Source organism: Rhinoderma darwinii, unplaced genomic scaffold (assembly GCF_050947455.1).
Source record: "Rhinoderma darwinii isolate aRhiDar2 unplaced genomic scaffold, aRhiDar2.hap1 Scaffold_718, whole genome shotgun sequence".
Taxonomy (NCBI): Eukaryota; Metazoa; Chordata; class Amphibia; order Anura; family Rhinodermatidae; genus Rhinoderma; species Rhinoderma darwinii.
In genome coordinates, this window is record NW_027464279.1 from 123491 (window position 1) to 137808 (window position 14318).

Consider the following 14318-nt stretch of genomic DNA (forward strand, 5'->3'; position numbering starts at 1 on the left):
GGGCGGGCTGCTTTATTGGCTGTTTGCTGTTCCCCTACTCCACTCCACTATTTGACTGTTGTGCTGCATCAATCAATCAATCAATCAATCAATCAATCAATCAATCAATCAATCAGTGGCTGGCTCAGGTGCAGCTCTTTCACTTACCTAAAAGGGAGGGCGGAGAGAAGACAAGGAAGGTGAATGAGGTGTTCCAATGTGAAATGCCGGAAACACAGAAACACAGACGACACACAACAAGAGGTGGCAATCTATTCATTAATTGCATTTAATCAATGAGCTCATTATCACTCATGCATTGTCCAACAGGTGTTGAAATAATGGGATTAAAAGGGGAGATCCCTTCAGAAAGACAGAAACAATAGCAAAGACAAAAAACACTTTTGGAATCTGCTTTTAGTCAACACATAAGGAAAGGGTGCACCGGTCCTGGAAATACTGCAATACCAGGTCAATGCGTGGAGTGGACAGAGCAAGCTCTATTTCCATCTCCCTGTTCTAAAAATCCATTTAATATATGGTCCCCAGATAGGGGACGTATCAGATATTAAACTGATAAGAACAGATACTACACTTGATCTTAGCCAAAAGGCCGAGAAGCGATAACCCGAACGGGCCGCGCGTTGCCCGAGCCTGCCCGATACTGCTGTTCAGCCCTTGCAGCGATTCAGCCTACTTCTAGGCAATTCCATGGGGCCCTGCAGGCTCACACACTCACAGCTACACGGGAGGTGAATAAAGGCCGGAGAGGAAGCCAGACAGGATTTGCTTCTTTTGCTTGCACCACAATGCAGTGCTGAAAGAGGAGGAATCTACATAAAAACGCCTTCCTGGCAACGCCCAAATGCCCTGCTGCCATGCAGATAAACACTGGCAGCGGCAGCAAGTGCATGCCCACAGCCACCCCTTGTTCCTTCACACCTTGTATCAGCTGTAATCCAGTCCAGTCCAGTGCTGCCTGCTGAGCAGCACTGACCAACACTGCCTGGGCCCAGGCTTTTATCTCTGAGGCCCCATTATGATGTCAGAAAGCTGGCTCTGGAATCCTGAGGGCTCCACTATGACACGTGCAAAGTTCCGTCTGAACTTTATATAAGACGGTGAGGCTCAGTCAGTCACTCAGTGTTGCCTGAGAGGGCAACACTGCAACAGCCGGCCGCCAGGCTGTCTTTTTTTTGCACAGCTAGTTGCCTCCAGGAGGCCACAAGAGGGAGACAAGGGACTGCAAAATGGAAAATAGGCATCCACCAACTTTACAGACAACTTCTCCTTGCTCCTACAACCTCCATCCTTGCACAGTTTGTTATTCTTCTAGGTAACATAGTAACAAATCCAAATTGCTGCTCTCTTTGTAGGCAAGCAAGGCTTTGTTGCAACTGCAATTCTTACTTCTTCTTGAAATGTAGGGACGACAGTACATTCCATCACATCCATCTAGTGTACACAGGTAGGTCCATTGTGGCGGGCAGGCGAGCGGGCGGGCTGCTTTATTGGCTGTTTGCTGTTCCCCTACTCCACTCCACTATTTGACTGTTGTGCTGCATCAATCAATCAATCAATCAATCAATCAATCAATCAATCAATCAATCAATCAATCAATCAGTGGCTGGCTCAGGTGCAGCTCTTTAACTTACCTAAAAGGGAGGGCGGAGAGAAGACAAGGAAGGTGAATGAGGTGTTCCAATGTGAAATGCCGGAAACACAGAAACACAGACGACACACAACAAGAGGTGGCAATCTATTCATTAATTGCATTTAATCAATGAGCTCATTATCACTCATGCATTGTCCAACAGGTGTTGAAATAATGGGATTAAAAGGGGAGATCCCTTCAGAAAGACAGAAACAATAGCAAAGACAAAAAACACTTTTGGAATCTGCTTTTAGTCAACACATAAGGAAAGGGTGCACCGGTCCTGGAAATACTGCAATACCAGGTCAATGCGTGGAGTGGACAGAGCAAGCTCTATTTCCATCTCCCTGTTCTAAAAATCCATTTAATATATGGTCCCCAGATAGGGGACGTATCAGATATTAAACTGATAAGAACAGATACTACACTTGATCTTAGCCAAAAGGCCGAGAAGCGATAACCCGAACGGGCCGCGCGTTGCCCGAGCCTGCCCGATACTGCTGTTCAGCCCTTGCAGCGATTCAGCCTACTTCTAGGCAATTCCATGGGGCCCTGCAGGCTCACACACTCACAGCTACACGGGAGGTGAATAAAGGCCGGAGAGGAAGCCAGACAGGATTTGCTTCTTTTGCTTGCACCACAATGCAGTGCTGAAAGAGGAGGAATCTACATAAAAACGCCTTCCTGGCAACGCCCAAATGCCCTGCTGCCATGCAGATAAACACTGGCAGCGGCAGCAAGTGCATGCCCACAGCCACCCCTTGTTCCTTCACACCTTGTATCAGCTGTAATCCAGTCCAGTCCAGTGCTGCCTGCTGAGCAGCACTGACCAACACTGCCTGGGCCCAGGCTTTTATCTCTGAGGCCCCATTATGATGTCAGAAAGCTGGCTCTGGAATCCTGAGGGCTCCACTATGACACGTGCAAAGTTCCGTCTGAACTTTATATAAGACGGTGAGGCTCAGTCAGTCACTCAGTGTTGCCTGAGAGGGCAACACTGCAACAGCCGGCCGCCAGGCTGTCTTTTTTTTGCACAGCTAGTTGCCTCCAGGAGGCCACAAGAGGGAGACAAGGGACTGCAAAATGGAAAATAGGCATCCACCAACTTTACAGACAACTTCTCCTTGCTCCTACAACCTCCATCCTTGCACAGTTTGTTATTCTTCTAGGTAACATAGTAACAAATCCAAATTGCTGCTCTCTTTGTAGGCAAGCAAGGCTTTGTTGCAACTGCAATTCTTACTTCTTCTTGAAATGTAGGGACGACAGTACATTCCATCACATCCATCTAGTGTACACAGGTAGGTCCATTGTGGCGGGCAGGCGAGCGGGCGGGCTGCTTTATTGGCTGTTTGCTGTTCCCCTACTCCACTCCACTATTTGACTGTTGTGCTGCATCAATCAATCAATCAATCAATCAATCAATCAATCAATCAATCAATCAATCAATCAATCAATCAATCAGTGGCTGGCTCAGGTGCAGCTCTTTAACTTACCTAAAAGGGAGGGCGGAGAGAAGACAAGGAAGGTGAATGAGGTGTTCCAATGTGAAATGCCGGAAACACAGAAACACAGACGACACACAACAAGAGGTGGCAATCTATTCATTAATTGCATTTAATCAATGAGCTCATTATCACTCATGCATTGTCCAACAGGTGTTGAAATAATGGGATTAAAAGGGGAGATCCCTTCAGAAAGACAGAAACAATAGCAAAGACAAAAAACACTTTTGGAATCTGCTTTTAGTCAACACATAAGGAAAGGGTGCACCGGTCCTGGAAATACTGCAATACCAGGTCAATGCGTGGAGTGGACAGAGCAAGCTCTATTTCCATCTCCCTGTTCTAAAAATCCATTTAATATATGGTCCCCAGATAGGGGACGTATCAGATATTAAACTGATAAGAACAGATACTACACTTGATCTTAGCCAAAAGGCCGAGAAGCGATAACCCGAACGGGCCGCGCGTTGCCCGAGCCTGCCCGATACTGCTGTTCAGCCCTTGCAGCGATTCAGCCTACTTCTAGGCAATTCCATGGGGCCCTGCAGGCTCACACACTCACAGCTACACGGGAGGTGAATAAAGGCCGGAGAGGAAGCCAGACAGGATTTGCTTCTTTTGCTTGCACCACAATGCAGTGCTGAAAGAGGAGGAATCTACATAAAAACGCCTTCCTGGCAACGCCCAAATGCCCTGCTGCCATGCAGATAAACACTGGCAGCGGCAGCAAGTGCATGCCCACAGCCACCCCTTGTTCCTTCACACCTTGTATCAGCTGTAATCCAGTCCAGTCCAGTGCTGCCTGCTGAGCAGCACTGACCAACACTGCCTGGGCCCAGGCTTTTATCTCTGAGGCCCCATTATGATGTCAGAAAGCTGGCTCTGGAATCCTGAGGGCTCCACTATGACACGTGCAAAGTTCCGTCTGAACTTTATATAAGACGGTGAGGCTCAGTCAGTCACTCAGTGTTGCCTGAGAGGGCAACACTGCAACAGCCGGCCGCCAGGCTGTCTTTTTTTTGCACAGCTAGTTGCCTCCAGGAGGCCACAAGAGGGAGACAAGGGACTGCAAAATGGAAAATAGGCATCCACCAACTTTACAGACAACTTCTCCTTGCTCCTACAACCTCCATCCTTGCACAGTTTGTTATTCTTCTAGGTAACATAGTAACAAATCCAAATTGCTGCTCTCTTTGTAGGCAAGCAAGGCTTTGTTGCAACTGCAATTCTTACTTCTTCTTGAAATGTAGGGACGACAGTACATTCCATCACATCCATCTAGTGTACACAGGTAGGTCCATTGTGGCGGGCAGGCGAGCGGGCGGGCTGCTTTATTGGCTGTTTGCTGTTCCCCTACTCCACTCCACTATTTGACTGTTGTGCTGCATCAATCAATCAATCAATCAATCAATCAATCAATCAATCAATCAATCAAGTGGCTGGCTCAGGTGCAGCTCTTTAACTTACCTAAAAGGGAGGGCGGAGAGAAGACAAGGAAGGTGAATGAGGTGAGAAACACAGACGACACACAACAAGAGGTGGCAATCTATTCATTAATTGCATTTAATCAATGAGCTCATTATCACTCATGCATTGTCCAACAGGTGTTGAAATAATGGGATTAAAAGGGGAGATCCCTTCAGAAAGACAGAAACAATAGCAAAGACAAAAAACACTTTTGGAATCTGCTTTTAGTCAACACATAAGGAAAGGGTGCACCGGTCCTGGAAATACTGCAATACCAGGTCAATGCGTGGAGTGGACAGAGCAAGCTCTATTTCCATCTCCCTGTTCTAAAAATCCATTTAATATATGGTCCCCAGATAGGGGACGTATCAGATATTAAACTGATAAGAACAGATACTACACTTGATCTTAGCCAAAAGGCCGAGAAGCGATAACCCGAACGGGCCGCGCGTTGCCCGAGCCTGCCCGATACTGCTGTTCAGCCCTTGCAGCGATTCAGCCTACTTCTAGGCAATTCCATGGGGCCCTGCAGGCTCACACACTCACAGCTACACGGGAGGTGAATAAAGGCCGGAGAGGAAGCCAGACAGGATTTGCTTCTTTTGCTTGCACCACAATGCAGTGCTGAAAGAGGAGGAATCTACATAAAAACGCCTTCCTGGCAACGCCCAAATGCCCTGCTGCCATGCAGATAAACACTGGCAGCGGCAGCAAGTGCATGCCCACAGCCACCCCTTGTTCCTTCACACCTTGTATCAGCTGTAATCCAGTCCAGTCCAGTGCTGCCTGCTGAGCAGCACTGACCAACACTGCCTGGGCCCAGGCTATTATCTCTGAGGCCCCATTATGATGTCAGAAAGCTGGCTCTGGAATCCTGAGGGCTCCACTATGACACGTGCAAAGTTCCGTCTGAACTTTATATAAGACGGTGAGGCTCAGTCAGTCACTCAGTGTTGCCTGAGAGGGCAACACTGCAACAGCCGGCCGCCAGGCTGTCTTTTTTTTGCACAGCTAGTTGCCTCCAGGAGGCCACAAGAGGGAGACAAGGGACTGCAAAATGGAAAATAGGCATCCACCAACTTTACAGACAACTTCTCCTTGCTCCTACAACCTCCATCCTTGCACAGTTTGTTATTCTTCTAGGTAACATAGTAACAAATCCAAATTGCTGCTCTCTTTGTAGGCAAGCAAGGCTTTGTTGCAACTGCAATTCTTACTTCTTCTTGAAATGTAGGGACGACAGTACATTCCATCACATCCATCTAGTGTACACAGGTAGGTCCATTGTGGCGGGCAGGCGAGCGGGCGGGCTGCTTTATTGGCTGTTTGCTGTTCCCCTACTCCACTCCACTATTTGACTGTTGTGCTGCATCAATCAATCAATCAATCAATCAATCAATCAGTGGCTGGCTCAGGTGCAGCTCTTTAACTTACCTAAAAGGGAGGGCGGAGAGAAGACAAGGAAGGTGAATGAGGTGTTCCAATGTGAAATGCCGGAAACACAGAAACACAGACGACACACAACAAGAGGTGGCAATCTATTCATTAATTGCATTTAATCAATGAGCTCATTATCACTCATGCATTGTCCAACAGGTGTTGAAATAATGGGATTAAAAGGGGAGATCCCTTCAGAAAGACAGAAACAATAGCAAAGACAAAAAACACTTTTGGAATCTGCTTTTAGTCAACACATAAGGAAAGGGTGCACCGGTCCTGGAAATACTGCAATACCAGGTCAATGCGTGGAGTGGACAGAGCAAGCTCTATTTCCATCTCCCTGTTCTAAAAATCCATTTAATATATGGTCCCCAGATAGGGGACGTATCAGATATTAAACTGATAAGAACAGATACTACACTTGATCTTAGCCAAAAGGCCGAGAAGCGATAACCCGAACGGGCCGCGCGTTGCCCGAGCCTGCCCGATACTGCTGTTCAGCCCTTGCAGCGATTCAGCCTACTTCTAGGCAATTCCATGGGGCCCTGCAGGCTCACACACTCACAGCTACACGGGAGGTGAATAAAGGCCGGAGAGGAAGCCAGACAGGATTTGCTTCTTTTGCTTGCACCACAATGCAGTGCTGAAAGAGGAGGAATCTACATAAAAACGCCTTCCTGGCAACGCCCAAATGCCCTGCTGCCATGCAGATAAACACTGGCAGCGGCAGCAAGTGCATGCCCACAGCCACCCCTTGTTCCTTCACACCTTGTATCAGCTGTAATCCAGTCCAGTCCAGTGCTGCCTGCTGAGCAGCACTGACCAACACTGCCTGGGCCCAGGCTTTTATCTCTGAGGCCCCATTATGATGTCAGAAAGCTGGCTCTGGAATCCTGAGGGCTCCACTATGACACGTGCAAAGTTCCGTCTGAACTTTATATAAGACGGTGAGGCTCAGTCAGTCACTCAGTGTTGCCTGAGAGGGCAACACTGCAACAGCCGGCCGCCAGGCTGTCTTTTTTTTGCACAGCTAGTTGCCTCCAGGAGGCCACAAGAGGGAGACAAGGGACTGCAAAATGGAAAATAGGCATCCACCAACTTTACAGACAACTTCTCCTTGCTCCTACAACCTCCATCCTTGCACAGTTTGTTATTCTTCTAGGTAACATAGTAACAAATCCAAATTGCTGCTCTCTTTGTAGGCAAGCAAGGCTTTGTTGCAACTGCAATTCTTACTTCTTCTTGAAATGTAGGGACGACAGTACATTCCATCACATCCATCTAGTGTACACAGGTAGGTCCATTGTGGCGGGCAGGCGAGCGGGCGGGCTGCTTTATTGGCTGTTTGCTGTTCCCCTACTCCACTCCACTATTTGACTGTTGTGCTGCATCAATCAATCAATCAATCAATCAATCAATCAATCAATCAATCAATCAATCAGTGGCTGGCTCAGGTGCAGCTCTTTAACTTACCTAAAAGGGAGGGCGGAGAGAAGACAAGGAAGGTGAATGAGGTGTTCCAATGTGAAATGCCGGAAACACAGAAACACAGACGACACACAACAAGAGGTGGCAATCTATTCATTAATTGCATTTAATCAATGAGCTCATTATCACTCATGCATTGTCCAACAGGTGTTGAAATAATGGGATTAAAAGGGGAGATCCCTTCAGAAAGACAGAAACAATAGCAAAGACAAAAAACACTTTTGGAATCTGCTTTTAGTCAACACATAAGGAAAGGGTGCACCGGTCCTGGAAATACTGCAATACCAGGTCAATGCGTGGAGTGGACAGAGCAAGCTCTATTTCCATCTCCCTGTTCTAAAAATCCATTTAATATATGGTCCCCAGATAGGGGACGTATCAGATATTAAACTGATAAGAACAGATACTACACTTGATCTTAGCCAAAAGGCCGAGAAGCGATAACCCGAACGGGCCGCGCGTTGCCCGAGCCTGCCCGATACTGCTGTTCAGCCCTTGCAGCGATTCAGCCTACTTCTAGGCAATTCCATGGGGCCCTGCAGGCTCACACACTCACAGCTACACGGGAGGTGAATAAAGGCCGGAGAGGAAGCCAGACAGGATTTGCTTCTTTTGCTTGCACCACAATGCAGTGCTGAAAGAGGAGGAATCTACATAAAAACGCCTTCCTGGCAACGCCCAAATGCCCTGCTGCCATGCAGATAAACACTGGCAGCGGCAGCAAGTGCATGCCCACAGCCACCCCTTGTTCCTTCACACCTTGTATCAGCTGTAATCCAGTCCAGTCCAGTGCTGCCTGCTGAGCAGCACTGACCAACACTGCCTGGGCCCAGGCTTTTATCTCTGAGGCCCCATTATGATGTCAGAAAGCTGGCTCTGGAATCCTGAGGGCTCCACTATGACACGTGCAAAGTTCCGTCTGAACTTTATATAAGACGGTGAGGCTCAGTCAGTCACTCAGTGTTGCCTGAGAGGGCAACACTGCAACAGCCGGCCGCCAGGCTGTCTTTTTTTTGCACAGCTAGTTGCCTCCAGGAGGCCACAAGAGGGAGACAAGGGATTGCAAAATGGAAAATAGGCATCCACCAACTTTACAGACAACTTCTCCTTGCTCCTACAACCTCCATCCTTGCACAGTTTGTTATTCTTCTAGGTAACATAGTAACAAATCCAAATTGCTGCTCTCTTTGTAGGCAAGCAAGGCTTTGTTGCAACTGCAATTCTTACTTCTTCTTGAAATGTAGGGACGACAGTACATTCCATCACATCCATCTAGTGTACACAGGTAGGTCCATTGTGGCGGGCAGGCGAGCGGGCGGGCTGCTTTATTGGCTGTTTGCTGTTCCCCTACTCCACTCCACTATTTGACTGTTGTGCTGCATCAATCAATCAATCAATCAATCAATCAATCAATCAATCAATCAATCAATCAATCAATCAGTGGCTGGCTCAGGTGCAGCTCTTTAACTTACCTAAAAGGGAGGGCGGAGAGAAGACAAGGAAGGTGAATGAGGTGTTCCAATGTGAAATGCCGGAAACACAGAAACACAGACGACACACAACAAGAGGTGGCAATCTATTCATTAATTGCATTTAATCAATGAGCTCATTATCACTCATGCATTGTCCAACAGGTGTTGAAATAATGGGATTAAAAGGGGAGATCCCTTCAGAAAGACAGAAACAATAGCAAAGACAAAAAACACTTTTGGAATCTGCTTTTAGTCAACACATAAGGAAAGGGTGCACCGGTCCTGGAAATACTGCAATACCAGGTCAATGCGTGGAGTGGACAGAGCAAGCTCTATTTCCATCTCCCTGTTCTAAAAATCCATTTAATATATGGTCCCCAGATAGGGGACGTATCAGATATTAAACTGATAAGAACAGATACTACACTTGATCTTAGCCAAAAGGCCGAGAAGCGATAACCCGAACGGGCCGCGCGTTGCCCGAGCCTGCCCGATACTGCTGTTCAGCCCTTGCAGCGATTCAGCCTACTTCTAGGCAATTCCATGGGGCCCTGCAGGCTCACACACTCACAGCTACACGGGAGGTGAATAAAGGCCGGAGAGGAAGCCAGACAGGATTTGCTTCTTTTGCTTGCACCACAATGCAGTGCTGAAAGAGGAGGAATCTACATAAAAACGCCTTCCTGGCAACGCCCAAATGCCCTGCTGCCATGCAGATAAACACTGGCAGCGGCAGCAAGTGCATGCCCACAGCCACCCCTTGTTCCTTCACACCTTGTATCAGCTGTAATCCAGTCCAGTCCAGTGCTGCCTGCTGAGCAGCACTGACCAACACTGCCTGGGCCCAGGCTTTTATCTCTGAGGCCCCATTATGATGTCAGAAAGCTGGCTCTGGAATCCTGAGGGCTCCACTATGACACGTGCAAAGTTCCGTCTGAACTTTATATAAGACGGTGAGGCTCAGTCAGTCACTCAGTGTTGCCTGAGAGGGCAACACTGCAACAGCCGGCCGCCAGGCTGTCTTTTTTTTGCACAGCTAGTTGCCTCCAGGAGGCCACAAGAGGGAGACAAGGGACTGCAAAATGGAAAATAGGCATCCACCAACTTTACAGACAACTTCTCCTTGCTCCTACAACCTCCATCCTTGCACAGTTTGTTATTCTTCTAGGTAACATAGTAACAAATCCAAATTGCTGCTCTCTTTGTAGGCAAGCAAGGCTTTGTTGCAACTGCAATTCTTACTTCTTCTTGAAATGTAGGGACGACAGTACATTCCATCACATCCATCTAGTGTACACAGGTAGGTCCATTGTGGCGGGCAGGCGAGCGGGCGGGCTGCTTTATTGGCTGTTTGCTGTTCCCCTACTCCACTCCACTATTTGACTGTTGTGCTGCATCAATCAATCAATCAATCAATCAATCAATCAATCAATCAATCAGTGGCTGGCTCAGGTGCAGCTCTTTAACTTACCTAAAAGGGAGGGCGGAGAGAAGACAAGGAAGGTGAATGAGGTGTTCCAATGTGAAATGCCGGAAACACAGAAACACAGACGACACACAACAAGAGGTGGCAATCTATTCATTAATTGCATTTAATCAATGAGCTCATTATCACTCATGCATTGTCCAACAGGTGTTGAAATAATGGGATTAAAAGGGGAGATCCCTTCAGAAAGACAGAAACAATAGCAAAGACAAAAAACACTTTTGGAATCTGCTTTTAGTCAACACATAAGGAAAGGGTGCACCGGTCCTGGAAATACTGCAATACCAGGTCAATGCGTGGAGTGGACAGAGCAAGCTCTATTTCCATCTCCCTGTTCTAAAAATCCATTTAATATATGGTCCCCAGATAGGGGACGTATCAGATATTAAACTGATAAGAACAGATACTACACTTGATCTTAGCCAAAAGGCCGAGAAGCGATAACCCGAACGGGCCGCGCGTTGCCCGAGCCTGCCCGATACTGCTGTTCAGCCCTTGCAGCGATTCAGCCTACTTCTAGGCAATTCCATGGGGCCCTGCAGGCTCACACACTCACAGCTACACGGGAGGTGAATAAAGGCCGGAGAGGAAGCCAGACAGGATTTGCTTCTTTTGCTTGCACCACAATGCAGTGCTGAAAGAGGAGGAATCTACATAAAAACGCCTTCCTGGCAACGCCCAAATGCCCTGCTGCCATGCAGATAAACACTGGCAGCGGCAGCAAGTGCATGCCCACAGCCACCCCTTGTTCCTTCACACCTTGTATCAGCTGTAATCCAGTCCAGTCCAGTGCTGCCTGCTGAGCAGCACTGACCAACACTGCCTGGGCCCAGGCTTTTATCTCTGAGGCCCCATTATGATGTCAGAAAGCTGGCTCTGGAATCCTGAGGGCTCCACTATGACACGTGCAAAGTTCCGTCTGAACTTTATATAAGACGGTGAGGCTCAGTCAGTCACTCAGTGTTGCCTGAGAGGGCAACACTGCAACAGCCGGCCGCCAGGCTGTCTTTTTTTTGCACAGCTAGTTGCCTCCAGGAGGCCACAAGAGGGAGACAAGGGACTGCAAAATGGAAAATAGGCATCCACCAACTTTACAGACAACTTCTCCTTGCTCCTACAACCTCCATCCTTGCACAGTTTGTTATTCTTCTAGGTAACATAGTAACAAATCCAAATTGCTGCTCTCTTTGTAGGCAAGCAAGGCTTTGTTGCAACTGCAATTCTTACTTCTTCTTGAAATGTAGGGACGACAGTACATTCCATCACATCCATCTAGTGTACACAGGTAGGTCCATTGTGGCGGGCAGGCGAGCGGGCGGGCTGCTTTATTGGCTGTTTGCTGTTCCCCTACTCCACTCCACTATTTGACTGTTGTGCTGCATCAATCAATCAATCAATCAATCAATCAATCAATCAATCAATCAATCAGTGGCTGGCTCAGGTGCAGCTCTTTAACTTACCTAAAAGGGAGGGCGGAGAGAAGACAAGGAAGGTGAATGAGGTGTTCCAATGTGAAATGCCGGAAACACAGAAACACAGACGACACACAACAAGAGGTGGCAATCTATTCATTAATTGCATTTAATCAATGAGCTCATTATCACTCATGCATTGTCCAACAGGTGTTGAAATAATGGGATTAAAAGGGGAGATCCCTTCAGAAAGACAGAAACAATAGCAAAGACAAAAAACACTTTTGGAATCTGCTTTTAGTCAACACATAAGGAAAGGGTGCACCGGTCCTGGAAATACTGCAATACCAGGTCAATGCGTGGAGTGGACAGAGCAAGCTCTATTTCCATCTCCCTGTTCTAAAAATCCATTTAATATATGGTCCCCAGATAGGGGACGTATCAGATATTAAACTGATAAGAACAGATACTACACTTGATCTTAGCCAAAAGGCAGAGAAGCGATAACCCGAACGGGCCGCGCGTTGCCCGAGCCTGCCCGATACTGCTGTTCAGCCCTTGCAGCGATTCAGCCTACTTCTAGGCAATTCCATGGGGCCCTGCAGGCTCACACACTCACAGCTACACGGGAGGTGAATAAAGGCCGGAGAGGAAGCCAGACAGGATTTGCTTCTTTTGCTTGCACCACAATGCAGTGCTGAAAGAGGAGGAATCTACATAAAAACGCCTTCCTGGCAACGCCCAAATGCCCTGCTGCCATGCAGATAAACACTGGCAGCGGCAGCAAGTGCATGCCCACAGCCACCCCTTGTTCCTTCACACCTTGTATCAGCTGTAATCCAGTCCAGTCCAGTGCTGCCTGCTGAGCAGCACTGACCAACACTGCCTGGGCCCAGGCTTTTATCTCTGAGGCCCCATTATGATGTCAGAAAGCTGGCTCTGGAATACTGAGGGCTCCACTATGACACGTGCAAAGTTCCGTCTGAACTTTATATAAGACGGTGAGGCTCAGTCAGTCACTCAGTGTTGCCTGAGAGGGCAACACTGCAACAGCCGGCCGCCAGGCTGTCTTTTTTTTGCACAGCTAGTTGCCTCCAGGAGGCCACAAGAGGGAGACAAGGGACTGCAAAATGGAAAATAGGCATCCACCAACTTTACAGACAACTTCTCCTTGCTCCTACAACCTCCATCCTTGCACAGTTTGTTATTCTTCTAGGTAACATAGTAACAAATCCAAATTGCTGCTCTCTTTGTAGGCAAGCAAGGCTTTGTTGCAACTGCAATTCTTACTTCTTCTTGAAATGTAGGGACGACAGTACATTCCATCACATCCATCTAGTGTACACAGGTAGGTCCATTGTGGCGGGCAGGCGAGCGGGCGGGCTGCTTTATTGGCTGTTTGCTGTTCCCCTACTCCACTCCACTATTTGACTGTTGTGCTGCATCAATCAATCAATCAATCAATCAATCAATCAATCAATCAATCAATCAATCAATCAATCAATCAGTGGCTGGCTCAGGTGCAGCTCTTTAACTTACCTAAAAGGGAGGGCGGAGAGAAGACAAGGAAGGTGAATGAGGTGTTCCAATGTGAAATGCCGGAAACACAGAAACACAGACGACACACAACAAGAGGTGGCAATCTATTCATTAATTGCATTTAATCAATGAGCTCATTATCACTCATGCATTGTCCAACAGGTGTTGAAATAATGGGATTAAAAGGGGAGATCCCTTCAGAAAGACAGAAGCAATAGCAAAGACAAAAAACACTTTTGGAATCTGCTTTTAGTCAACACATAAGGAAAGGGTGCACCGGTCCTGGAAATACTGCAATACCAGGTCAATGCGTGGAGTGGACAGAGCAAGCTCTATTTCCATCTCCCTGTTCTAAAAATCCATTTAATATATGGTCCCCAGATAGGGGACGTATCAGATATTAAACTGATAAGAACAGATACTACACTTGATCTTAGCCAAAAGGCCGAGAAGCGATAACCCGAACGGGCCGCGCGTTGCCCGAGCCTGCCCGATACTGCTGTTCAGCCCTTGCAGCGATTCAGCCTACTTCTAGGCAATTCCATGGGGCCCTGCAGGCTCACACACTCACAGCTACACGGGAGGTGAATAAAGGCCGGAGAGGAAGCCAGACAGGATTTGCTTCTTTTGCTTGCACCACAATGCAGTGCTGAAAGAGGAGGAATCTACATAAAAACGCCTTCCTGGCAACGCCCAAATGCCCTGCTGCCATGCAGATAAACACTGGCAGCGGCAGCAAGTGCATGCCCACAGCCACCCCTTGTTCCTTCACACCTTGTATCAGCTGTAATCCAGTCCAGTCCAGTGCTGCCTGCTGAGCAGCACTGACCAACACTGCCTGGGCCCAGGCTTTTATCTCTGAGGCCCCATTATGAT

General features: G+C 47.8%; 10 non-coding genes across 10 annotated transcripts; all 10 read right to left on the bottom strand.

The window, feature by feature from the left end:
• Positions 1–413: 413 nt before the first annotated feature.
• LOC142729317 (U2 spliceosomal RNA) lies at positions 414–604 on the bottom strand. Its single transcript, XR_012878142.1, has one exon. It is a non-coding gene; the product is annotated as a U2 spliceosomal RNA (small nuclear RNA).
• Positions 605–1900: 1296 nt separating this feature from the next.
• Positions 1901–2091, bottom strand: LOC142729318 (U2 spliceosomal RNA). Its single transcript, XR_012878143.1, has one exon. It is a non-coding gene; the product is annotated as a U2 spliceosomal RNA (small nuclear RNA).
• A 1304-nt stretch (positions 2092–3395) lies between these two features.
• On the bottom strand, positions 3396–3586 carry LOC142729319 (U2 spliceosomal RNA). Its single transcript, XR_012878144.1, has one exon. It is a non-coding gene; the product is annotated as a U2 spliceosomal RNA (small nuclear RNA).
• A 1260-nt stretch (positions 3587–4846) lies between these two features.
• LOC142729320 (U2 spliceosomal RNA) lies at positions 4847–5037 on the bottom strand. The gene has a single exon (XR_012878145.1). It is a non-coding gene; the product is annotated as a U2 spliceosomal RNA (small nuclear RNA).
• A 1268-nt stretch (positions 5038–6305) lies between these two features.
• Positions 6306–6496, bottom strand: LOC142729322 (U2 spliceosomal RNA). The gene has a single exon (XR_012878146.1). It is a non-coding gene; the product is annotated as a U2 spliceosomal RNA (small nuclear RNA).
• A 1288-nt stretch (positions 6497–7784) lies between these two features.
• LOC142729323 (U2 spliceosomal RNA) lies at positions 7785–7975 on the bottom strand. The gene has a single exon (XR_012878147.1). It is a non-coding gene; the product is annotated as a U2 spliceosomal RNA (small nuclear RNA).
• A 1296-nt stretch (positions 7976–9271) lies between these two features.
• On the bottom strand, positions 9272–9462 carry LOC142729324 (U2 spliceosomal RNA). The gene has a single exon (XR_012878148.1). It is a non-coding gene; the product is annotated as a U2 spliceosomal RNA (small nuclear RNA).
• Positions 9463–10742: 1280 nt separating this feature from the next.
• Positions 10743–10933, bottom strand: LOC142729326 (U2 spliceosomal RNA). Its single transcript, XR_012878150.1, has one exon. It is a non-coding gene; the product is annotated as a U2 spliceosomal RNA (small nuclear RNA).
• A 1284-nt stretch (positions 10934–12217) lies between these two features.
• Positions 12218–12408, bottom strand: LOC142729500 (U2 spliceosomal RNA). Its single transcript, XR_012878308.1, has one exon. It is a non-coding gene; the product is annotated as a U2 spliceosomal RNA (small nuclear RNA).
• A 1300-nt stretch (positions 12409–13708) lies between these two features.
• LOC142729327 (U2 spliceosomal RNA) lies at positions 13709–13899 on the bottom strand. The gene has a single exon (XR_012878151.1). It is a non-coding gene; the product is annotated as a U2 spliceosomal RNA (small nuclear RNA).
• Between the last annotated feature and the right edge of the window lie 419 nt (positions 13900–14318).